We start from the raw sequence: 12,359 nt of genomic DNA, 5'->3' as shown, positions 1-12,359 counted from the left end.
GTTTTTCCTTGTGTTGAGAATTTTTAAGATCTACTCTCCTTAGCAGCTTTCAAATACGCAGCACAGGATTATTCACTAGAGTCCCCATGCTGTCCGTTACATCCCATGGCTTATTATTTTATAACGGGAAGTTTGTGGCTTTGGACCCCTTCACCTGTTTCACACCCCGCTCCACGTCTTGCCTCTGGCAACCGCCAGTCTGTTCTCTGTACACGTGAGCTGGGTTTTTTGCTCTTCATTTGTTTTCTTAGATTCCTCATACAAGTGAGATTATACAGTATTGGTTTTTCTCTGACTTACTTCATTTAGCGTAATGGGTGGGACTCCCAGGTAAGTGAGTGGCGCTCTGAACACTGCCCCTCCCCCCGCCCCATCTCCGCACCCACCCAGTCGCTTCCTGTCGGCTCTGAAATCTCCTTGACTTTACAGAGGCCACACCCTAGACCTGCCAAACCTTTTCATCCTGAGACTGAAAGTATGGTTACAGCTGGTTCCTGCACCAAATGTACTTAGTGTCCTCCACACCAAAGCCCCTACACCCCACGGAGGCAGGACCAGAGAGAAAAGAGCCTCACTTCACTCTCCGTTTCCGCCCCGGGACAGCCTTGAGGACTGTCATCCAGGGTATCGAGGGTCTCCCCGTTTGGGCTGTGCTGCCTTCTGAGCTGCTCTCTGTGCGTCTCAGGAGGTCGTTCCTGGGGCCCGAGCTCTGTTCCTGGGATATGAGCAGGGGCTGGAGGAAGCTTGAAACACACCTGGGGCAGCCGTGCAGCCCTCACTTCATCTGCCCGGGAGTCACGGAACTGACTGGCCATCAGCTGCTTCCCACTGGCTGCGGGGGGTGATGGTGGCTGTCCTGCTACCAGATGCCTCTTGGGACACTGCTGATTAGATCCTGTTGATGAGGGCGCTGGTGTTTAACTAGGAGAACGTTAAATGACAGCCGGAAATGAGCTAAATCGGCTCGGTAGAAGCAGCAATGTGGAAAATACTCTGCTGTATCAGACTCAGCCTGTCTCTCCTCCCAGAAAAGCATACGGGAAGAAGACGCTCGGCTTGCTTCATTCAACCAAATGACAGTAGGCATATTCAAAGCTGTGTGGGGAAGGGTCTCTGGAGACAGACAGACAAAGGTCTGGTCCTGGCTTTGCTACATGTCTTCTTTGTGATCCTGGCAGGGTAGTCATTTCCTTACAGAAGAATGGGTCTCTGTGTGAATGCTACACACCCTGCCTGGTGCCCATCCCGGGCAGAGGGATGCTGGGGGCCACTCTGAGCACAGACTCCGTGCTCATGACCTTGATTGACAGTCCTCAAGGGTTCTCCATCTCTTCTCTGCCTCCATGCCCAGCAGGTGATCAGGAATGTCTCTCCAGAACCCCAGTGACTCCCTATGGAAGGTAGATCAGCATAATATGGCCTGCAGTGGGGATGAGGCGAGATGCATGTTTGAAAGGCCTTCTGAGTGCTAGAATCCTCCCCAGGGAGAATCAGGCCAGAGCCCTTCAGCCCCAGGCCCTGTGTGAGCCCCAGTTCTGGTGAGGTGCCTCAGACCACACATGGTCTCCGAGCAGGTGGAGAGGTGATCTCAGCTCACGCTGCAATCGTGGTCTAGTGGACTCTATGACTTGTGCTTGACTTAGTTGCTGTGGTGTCCTCAGTGCCCAGAACAGTGTCCCAGACTGTCTGGGTCAAGATCTTTCCAACCACGGTGAGAAGGAAGAAGGGTAGCCCCAAGGATATATAATGGATTTCTCCCCAGAGCATAAGTGAAACCTGGCTAAGAGGTCCATCCTCAGGAGGAGAACTTAGAGCTGGATTTCCATGCAGTGAAAGTGAAATCTAGTCTTTCAAGATACTTACCCTTTCCTAATCTGGCCCAATGAAGACCTTCAAGAGGAATGGGTTTCGAATTTCTCCTAGGGTTACCCATCCTGAGAGCAGCACCTAGACATCTCTGAGGTGCCAATCAGGGTTTGACAACCAGAGCACCTAACTGTTCCTCCAACTCTGAGGGCCCTACTGTCACCTGGCGTGACATTTGCTGGTTGATGGGAACTGTGTAAGCAGAGGGACATCTGAACTCTTCTGTAAGGAGACAGAGGACACCAGAGATGGGCTGGTGGTCAGAGGGTGGCAATGGAAATCAGATGGGTGGGGGATGGATTAAGTGTGGAAATGACAGTGGAGTGTTCTGGTCTTTAAAGGTTGGTGGTGGAAAGCATAGGAGTTGGTGTCAGATTGATCTTAGCTTTGCCATCTACTACTTACATACATTATTTTTACCACACTAGGCCTTAGTTTCCTCATCTGTATAATAGCAATAATAACAATGTCTACTAAGTAGAGTTGCTATGAGCTCCTGGTACATAGTAAATGCTCAATAAGGTGAGAAGGATGGCAGTGGTGGTGATGATGGTGATGATGATGGTGGTGATATGATGATGTTGGTGGTAATGATGATGGTGATAGTGGTGTTGGTGATGGTGGTGGTGATGATGGTGGAGGTGGTGAAAGTGATGAGAATTATGATGATAATGGTGATGATGATGGTGGTGGTGATAGTGATGATGATGGTGGTGGTCATGATGATGGTGGTGGGGGGGTAGTGAAGGTGATGAGGATGATGGTGGTGGTGGTGGTGATGATAGTGGAGGTGGTGAAAGTGATGAGAATTATGATGATAATGGTGATGATGATGTTGGTGGTCATGATGATGGTGGTGGTGGGGGTAGTGAAGGTGATAAGGATGATGGTGATGGTGATAGTGATGATGATGGTGGTGGTCATGATGATGGTGGTGGGGGTGGTGGTGAAGGTGATGAGGATGATGGTGGTGATGACGGCGATTTAGGCTCAGAATCTCTTCCTGTGGGTAATCTGTCTACTTGGATGCTTTTGTGATTCATGAAAATAGTCACTCTGGTTAAGTTTATATAGTTTAAACAAAGTGTTAATTAGTAAATGCCCATTTATCATGTCTTCTTATGTTCAGGTTATCTAATTGTCCTTGAAAACTACTTGTTTATCAAACTAACGCCAGTTCTCATTCTTAGATGTTGCAGTTTTGTGCCTAAAAATTAATAATCTTTGGTTTTGTTGTTGTTTCGTAGGAAAACTTTTTCTGGGAGATCCTTTTGATATGTTAAGAGCCTTTATGAGGATAGTTAAATGACTTACCCTATTAAGCTGAAAAAAATTAGTATTAAGTCAGAAAAAGTTTTAGCTGTGAAACCCAAACAATAAATATATGAGGGACTTTATTACTTAGTTTAACTGGCAAGGTGGGCCAAGGGCTGTTAAGTATACATGACGTGACATTATATGTAATTTGAGGGGGTTCCCTTATTATGCTGTATGGAAACCTCACTATGGTTACCCCAAACACTGTTTCTTAGGTTTTGTCTATGGTTTGGGGTTTTTTTTTTGGTTATTGTTGTGTTTGTTCAGAGATCCTTTCTACTCTTAAAATCTCCTTTCTTAGGTCTAGTGTGTATCTGGCTGAGAGGTGGCACTGGTCAGGATGTGGGTTTCTCACACTGGTCCCATTAGGTGAGGATGGGTGTTCACCCACAGCACTCTGCTTTCCAGTTTTCAGATAGGCTGAGAAGGTCCGGGAACCACAAACACTTTAAAAGCCTTTCTGGTTCTGATATGATACATCTGATGCTTGTTAACTTTGGTGACGGGGATTGAGATGAGTCTTCCCCCAGCTGAAAGTACTGCTCATTTACACGAAATGACTTGGGGAGTCCCACACGGCTTCCCCCATTAGTAATGGCACCCTGACAAGTCATGCTTTTGGGAGGTGACTGAACCTGACAGTTGCTAGCCAACTGACGTACAGAGGCGTCAGCATCCTTGGCACCCAAGGTAGAGAATTTTGTGACAAAGCATGTGACTTCTGCAAACTTTTGTTCCATGAAATTTGTTTTTTATATGCCTTGTGATGTAATCTAGTGGTACATGGTGCAGCTAAAGGTAGAACCAAGTCATTGAACATTTTCAGTACCGAGGGATGTCAGCCTCCCAGGTCTACAATCTAGGTAGTGTGGGGTTATGGGTAAGTTCCAGGGGAAAGAAATGGCCACATTCCCAAGAGTTCACAGCTAGCCTCAGTCCTTCTGAGATAGAAACAAGGATTTGAGGAGGGGAAGCAGAGGGGTGGGAGTGGGAGCTATGCTAGGAGACAGGGATACAGGATGAGGACACAGACCCGGGCTGAAGGCAAGCTTCACCCACGCAAGGTTCCCCTCCGCCGAGTCAGGCTTAGCCGCTGGCTCTGCAGAGACTCATTTTCCTCTTCTGCTTCCTGCTCCGCTGTGCTTACTGATAGCTCTGAGGTTAATCAGTTTGAGACACACTCGGTCCATTTTGGAAAATAGGCTGCAATTGTTTGGAGTGGAGTGTCTATATAGATCTTCTCTGGAGAACATGAAAGTAGCTGAGCCAAAAGGCTGAGAGTCTGTCCCGACTGTCCTGGGTGAGTGAAGCCACCCAGGGAAACTCATCTCTGCTCCTCTTTGTATCAGTGTCTGAGAAAACACTCATTATGCTGTAGAGCTGTTGCACGCTCTCCCTGGAGGAAAAGACTTGCTTTATCTAGAATTTTCCATTGCATCCAGGAGCAAATCTGCATCATAGCAATTGGTTGTTTTCTGCTCCAGGGACTGAAAAGCATAAACAAGCTTGAGCTACCTTAGCTGCTTCCACGAAATGTGCCCTTGTCATTGACACACATGTAAAACTTTTTTCAAGATTCAAGGATGAGGGGAATTTGCCTTTAATTGTTTAATTGCATTACTATAAGAACAGGACCAATAGAGTTCCTCAACCTCGGTACTGCTGACGTTTTGGTCTGGATACTTCTTTGTTGCAGGGGCAGTCCTGCACATGGTAGGATTTGTATGAGCATCCCTGGCCTCCACTCACTAGATGCTACCTGCTAGCATCCCCCTCCTCTCTAATCCCCAGTTGTGACAACCAAAGATGTCTTCAGACATCACCCGGTGTTCTCTGGGGCTAACATTGCCCACGCACCCCACCCTTCCGGTGGAAATCACTGCCCTAGAGATCTTCATAATGAAGATCCTTACTAATACTCCAAGCGCGTCACATGCTCTCAATGCATCTCTGTTTAAAGAATGACACAAAGAGGTTTCTGGTTAATTTGCACAGAAGCTGAGCCCTTGTGCTATAAAATGTTGAACTCTCTTTTTTAGGTGACCCTCGGCAGCACAGAATGACAAAGCTGAAATGTAATCAAAAAGCTCGTTCAAGGCTCCTGGGTAGAGTCCAAATCCTCCAGATTATATGAGTTCATTATATTAGATCATGTTGGGTCTTTTCTAGTGGACAAATGGGATTTTTCTTAAAGCATGGCAGTTGGATTTATAATAATATTTAGGATTAAAAGGGAGGATGAGGGAAAAACTATTTTCTCTTGTCATGAATGCCTTTAATCGAATTTTAGAATGTCTGTTTGGAAGAGCAAGCTAAATGTTGCTCAGACAGAATGTAGTAAAGATGTGGACTTCCCCGGTGGTGCAGTGGTTAAGAATCCACCTGCCAATGCTGGGGACATGGGTTTGAGCCCTGGTCTGGGAAGATTCCACATGCCGCAGAGCAACTAAGCCCGTGCGCCACAACTACTGAGCCTGCACTCTAGAGCCCGTGCGCCACAACTACTGAAGCCCGCGCACCTAGAGCCCGTGCTTCGCAACAAGAGAAGCCACCACAATGAGAAGCCTGTGCACTGCAATGAAGAGTAGCCCCCACTCACCACAACTAGAGAAAGCCCACGTGCAGCATCGGAGACCCAACACAGCCACAAATTTAAAAAGATACAAAAAAAATTAAAAAAAAAGAATGTAGTGAACATGTGCAGATGCTCCCACATGGTCAAAGTAAAAACAGATCCAAGATGCTCAAGGATCCCAAGAAAAATGAGCTACAGGGAACTCCTGTCATGGTTCATTTCATGTGTTAACTTGGCTGGGCCAAGATGCCTAGATATTTGGTCAAACGCTATTCTGGATGTTTCTGTGAGGGTGTTTTTGGTTGAGATTCACATTTAAATCAGTGAACTCTGAGTGAAGCAGTTTACCTTCCATAATGTAGGTGGGCCTCATCCAATCACGTGAAGGCCTGAAGAGAACACAAGACTGTCCTCCTCAGAGAAGAGTGAAAGCTGCCAGCAGAATGCCTTTGGACTTGAACTGCATTGGCTCTTCTCCCTGCTGGCCCACCCTGAAGATTTTGGACTTGTGAGCCTCCATGATCACATGAACCAATTCTTTAAATCTCTTTATCTATCCATCCATCTATCTATTATCTACCTGCTTCTTTATATCTATTCTATCTATCCATCTATCTATCATCTACCTAGTTCTTTATATCTATATCTATCATATATCTATCATCTATCCATCTATATCTATCTACCTATCATCTATCTATGTATCTATCATCTATCACCTATCTACCTATCATCTATCCATCTATCATCTATCTATCTACCTATCATCTATCCATTTATCGATTTATCTATCATCTATCCATCTATCATCTATCCATCTATCCATCTATCCATCCATCTATCCATCCATCTATCCATCTATCTATCCATCCATCTATCCATCCATCTATCCATCCATCTATCACCCATCCCCTGTTGCTCTGTCTCTATGGAGAACCAGGCTAATACAACTGCTGAGGCTATTTCCAGTGCCCAGCATTTCCTGTTAACTGCCACCATCCCCTCACCTTCTCTCCGCTCTTCAGGAGCGTAAGGCTGTAGACGCCTCCTGGGAGGGTTTACGAAATGCTTGGTTTTTTGTTTTGTTTTTGTTTTTATACTGCAGAGGCAGCAGCATGCCAAGTCTTGGGGAAGAAAAGTTTACTTTGGGGTTTGTAGAGGGAAGCATTTAACCAGCATGGCAGCTGTGAAGTTAGAAAAAGCTGCAGGACCACAGAAGAACCCCACAGACTGCAGAGGCAAGAGGCAGATGTTTCAAAAAGAATTCATTGATTAAAAACCCTCTGGGTCTGGCAGTATCTCCCGCCCCCCAGGCCCTCCCCGCTGCCCTTTCTCGGGGTGCCCGAGCCCGCTGCCCATAGGGGTCGGGCAGTCCCTCCACGTCACGTGGGCCTGTCACACCTGCAGCCTTTCTCCTGAGCACACACGGGCTCACTGCATCCACACCTGGCTTGTGGAAGAGCCAGGACCAGGTCCGGGAGCAGGCTCGTTTCAGGCTGGCGCGCGCTGGTGCACGCTTGAGTCAGCATAACCTATTAGTGTGTGCAAAACGCTCATCTCAGGGCCGGGTTTCCTTTGCACCTGCCCCTCAGACTCCAGGCATGTGCTTTAATCGGGTGGAGTCTCATGGCGTCTCTGGTCCTACATCATAAACGAACAACGACCACAATAATGATGGTAAGTTAACATCAACTGAATGCTCGTGCAGCCCCATCAGGGAGGTTCTGGAGGGTTCCTCTTGCTGGTGATGAAGCTGGGCGCCGAGAAGAAAACCCAGCTGCCCAGGTCCTGCAGGTACCGAGTGGGGACGTGGGCATGGACTCTGAGGGCGCATGCTTGCTCCCAGGCTGTGCCGCCGGCTCGCACAGCTCCATCAGGGGCTAACTCTGGTTTGAGGGTGCAGCTGAGGCGTCCTCTGAAGCTGGCAGGCATCGATGCCGCAGGCGTGGACCTGAGGACCAGCACAGTTCTTTCTCTCTGGACCCAGGGAGGAAATGTCCCACGGCTTCTCAGCCCCCCAGGAGGGCACATGCCAAGAAGGGAGCTGGTCTCCCCAGGTCTGGCCAGGGCAGCAGTGGGCCTCACACATGGCCCACCGGGGGCTTGGCAAGGGGGTGTCTGCTTCCCGGGTGACCCTGGGTGGGCACGGGGCTCTGGGTCCCAGGGGCGGCGGCCAGGTGAGGCGGTGGCATGGGAAGACGATGTGCTCCGCTCAATAACCTCTCAAGGCTGGACTTGATCTGGTAACGCTTGTAAGCTGTGAGGGGACTTCTTGCCGAAACCATTCAAGGACTGTTTGTACCGGGGTGACATGAGCCCAGAGACGGGGGCACAGCGTGCAGGAGCCGGGGCAAAAGCCAGCCTTGTCGACCTCTGGGTCACACGGGGTCCGCAGAGGGTCCTTTGGTCCTCAGGATGCCCGTCCCCGCTCCACTGACCACTAACTGGGCCTCTGGCCTCCTCTGTGCTTCCTTGCTGCTGTTCCGGCACACAGTCTAGACTGGCACTGATCCAACCATCCCCTTCTGGAATCTTCTCTCCCTGCTAACCCACAGTCTCTGCACCATCCCAGCATGTTGTCCGTGTTGGAAGCCCTGTTCTACTGATACTGGTTTCCATGTTAACCAGGAGGTTAGTATCCACAATTTTCTTTTCATGTTTACAAGACACTGCATACAAAATGGCCCATTTAGACAGGCGGAGAACTGAGGTCCAGAGATGCTAGTTAAGGAACTTCTCGCTCCAGCAGGGGCCAGGTGTGAACCAGGCAGGTGTGAGGCTGCCGCAGTGCAAAGCCCACCACCCCACACCCTTCCTCAAGCACCCCCCCCCATCACTTTACAGTTACCGGTGACTTCCTTACGGCTCCCATAAGGTGTACGATTCCATGGGTCTAGCATATTCACAGACATGTGCGAGCATCCTCTCAGTTGATTTTAGAACATTTCCATCACTTGAAAAAGAAACCGTTTCCTTTAGCTCTCACCCCCTGTATCCTCCCTGCCCGCTCACCAGCTCTGAGCAGCTGCTGTCTCTAGATATTTCCCTATTCTGGACATTTCACGTAAATGGAATCGTATAATACGTGGTCTTCTGTGGCTGGCTTCTTTCACCGAGCATAATGTTTTCAAGGTCCACTCGTATTGCGCCGTATATCAGTACTGCATTCCTTTGTATGGCCAAATAATGGAATAATATTTTACAGTGGAATAATATTCCATTTGCGTGTGTGTGTGTGTGTGTGTGTGTGTGTGTGTGTGTATGTATGTGTGTATATATACAACATTTTGTTTATTCATTCCTCAGTTGATGGACCTATTTGGGTTGTTTCTACCTTTTGGCTGTTATATGTAATGCTGTCCTAAACATCTGTGTACAAGTTTTTGCATAGACACTTGTTTTCATTTCTTTCAGGTATATACCTAGGAATAGATATTCTGGGTCACATGGTAACTCTATGTTTGATCGTTTGAAGAACTGCCAGGCTGTTTTCCCAAGGGCTGCGCCATTTTACATTCTCTGCATGAGGCACAGTATGAGGGTTCTGATTTCTCCACATCTTCATCGACACTTGTTATTATTTGGATTTTTGATCCTAGCCATCTTCGTGGGTGTGAAGTGGTATCTCACTGTGATTTCGATTTGCATCTCTCTGGTGACTCATGATATCGAGCATCTTTCAGGTACTTATTGGCCATTTGTGTATCTTCCCTGGACAAGTGTTGGCTAACAATGACTCTGGACCCTGGGCACCGAGCTTCAGTCTTCCCATCTGTAATATGGGACGACCACTGCCCATGCAGCACTCTTACAAAAGACAAGATGTAGGCTGTAGAAACACGGTGACTCTGATCTGAGGACACGTGCAGTTGAGAGCTGCAGTCTCAGGAGCTACTGAAACCGGGGGTAGACAGCCCCCTGTAGCCTGGGGGCACCATTCCCTTGGCACCTCTGCCCTGCTCTCCTCCCCTTACCCCTGCACACAGGTTTTGACTGCTCGGTGGCCAGCAACACTGTAACAAAACCTGTGGCGGGTGAAGCCTTCTCATAGTAAAGCTCATTCAGGAAAGCAATTTACCAAATGAACAGCTGTTCAAATGGTGTGAGCTGGGAGCTAGGTTTCTGGCGTTTCAGCATATGGTTGATGTCCTGAGTTGAATAGTGTCTCTCCCAGAAGACACTATTTCGGGTCCTAACCCCTAGTGTCTGTGAATACGACCTTATTTGGAAACAGGGTCCTTGCAGATCTAATTTGTTGAGATGAGGTCACACTGGATCAGGGTGGGCACTGGTCCAGCGACCGTTGTCCTTAGAAGAGGAAGGAAATTTGGACACAGATACACAAGAAGACATCCATGTGACAACAGAAGCAGAGACTGGATTTATGCTGCGACAAGTCGATGATCGCCAAGCATTGCCAGCAGCTGCCACAAGCGGAAGGGGCCGAGAATGACCCTCGCCTGGAGCCTTCTGGGGGAATATGGCCCTGCCCACACCTTGACTGCAAACTTCTGGCATCCAGAGCTGTGAGGTAACACATTTCCATGGTTTTAAGCCACCCAGTGTGTGGTACTTTGTTATGGCGGCAATGGGGAACTAACATTGACGTGACATTGGGTGACAATGACGTCAGTAACAATGTGCAAACTCTGGGGTGGAGGGGGGATTCTGCTCCACGGTGAGTGTGTGTTTGGCATTTCTATTCATATTTATGTACCGAGAACAACTCTCTACCCAGTGACACTGAATGCATAAGACCCTCATTCCATCCTCAAGTTATTGGGTTGGCCAAAACGTTCATTCGGGTTCTCCTGTAAGATGTTACAGAAAAAAACCTGAACGAATTTCTTGGCCAACCCAACAGTAAGGGAGTTGGACGCATGAATACAAACTGCAGGGCCCAGAGGTGACCCTAAGGGCTAAGGAGAGGTGAGGCTTGTTGGGAGATGCAGACTCTGGCCATACCTGCATCCCCAGGCTCAGGGTTGCCAGGCTGCCCCCCGAGGTCCTCATCAGGTGAAAACACCTCAGAGTCTCTCCCAACTCAAATCTGTACTCTGATTCTGGATCTTGAGGTTTCGTGATTGTGATTATTTTCTCATCCTGATCATAAAGCTTCCAGAAGACCTTTGGATAAATTAGCTTATTTATCAAAAGCTGCATACAGCCATCCCCGGGCTTACTACTAATCATTCCTTCTAAGTCTGTTCCCAAAGGGCCTTCCCAGCACGGGGCCAGCTGCTGAACCCAAGGAATGCGTTTTAATCCACTGCATGAAGCTTTTCCATTTTATGACATTTTAAAGTAGACGATTAGACTCAAGGTGCCTGCTGTCCAATAGTTTGGCTTTGTGTCTGGGAAACAGTTTGTGAAAACACCCCTCGTTTTTGCACGTTCGTATTTCTATTGAAACCATCTGGCAACCCCAGTAAAATGAGAAGGAAAAGTCTCTGAGATGTAAGAGAAAACAAACCATGAGAAGAAATGCAGGCGCTTTATTATAATCGTTATTCTTCTTGAGGTTAACCATTGATAAACTCATTCAGAAGAACATTTTGCTTTCAGTGATCTACAGATACATGCCAGATGTAGCTAAAAGGACAAGAAGAATGCACCTTGGGAAACAGCATGGCAGTCCTGGCTGCCACACTAAAAAGTATCAGGGGTGCGTCTTCATTTCTGCAGCAGGGGGTGCAGTGGTCCACAGACTGACCTAGTGCTGCCTGCTCTCAGCATCCTTCTGAGATGCCGGCTCCAGGAGACGGCTGGGAGGAGGCTGCCCGCCCTGTCTGCATCTCTAAAAGCCAGCCTCAGTTTTTAGCAACATCTCAGCGATTAAGAAGTATGAGAGGTGACTACACGGTGCCTTGAGGGTGAGACCCCGGCTGCCGCAAGTCAGTGAGATGGGAAACCAAATGTTGCGGGCCAGCTTTTTCCTTAGGGACAGGTGAGAGCTGGGTCTGCTAGGTCTGTGTCACCTTTCCCAGTCACGGATGTGGAGCTGGAAAGGGCATCAGAAAGGCTGTGGTGTGCCCACTGCTGACCCCGCGGCAAACACCACGCTGGCAAGCGCGCCAGCTGGGCTGCACCCTCTCCCAAAGCATCTGCTCCGGGAGATTTGAACATCTGAGTAAACGAGCCCATTGGCTTTTCAGAAAAGCAGAGCACCCAATAGCCATCAGCCAGCGAGCAGTCTAAGGCAGCTCTGGGTAGGAAACCCGGGCAGAAAGCATAGGATAACTTGAGAGGCCCAAGTGAACACGGGCCCAGGTACCTGTGCCCTTGGGCAGAGGGAGTTCCTGATACTTCGACTGATGGACAAACAGGCTTTTCTAGCTCAAATGGCACGTGGTAGTTCTACTCTGCCCTAGGGAGACAAAGGGCAGGTTCTCGTCTCGTCTTCCCACGTGGTCAAGGCTTTTGCTCTAGTGTTCCAGAATTAGCTAGGCATCTGCTCCTCCACCTGGTCAGTGATCACTCCCAGAGCTCAAGAGCAGCTCGAGAGGTGATCACTGAAAAAATGAAGGTTTGCCTTGATTTCGCGGCAAGCCTGTCTGGATGGTGGGGCAATGCAGGACTTGGGACCCACACTGAGAGACCT

The sequence above is a fragment of the Delphinus delphis genome, chromosome 3 (genome assembly GCF_949987515.2).
Source record: "Delphinus delphis chromosome 3, mDelDel1.2, whole genome shotgun sequence".
Lineage (NCBI taxonomy): Eukaryota > Metazoa > Chordata > Mammalia > Artiodactyla > Delphinidae > Delphinus > Delphinus delphis.
Note: the sequence above shows the minus strand (reverse complement) of the source record.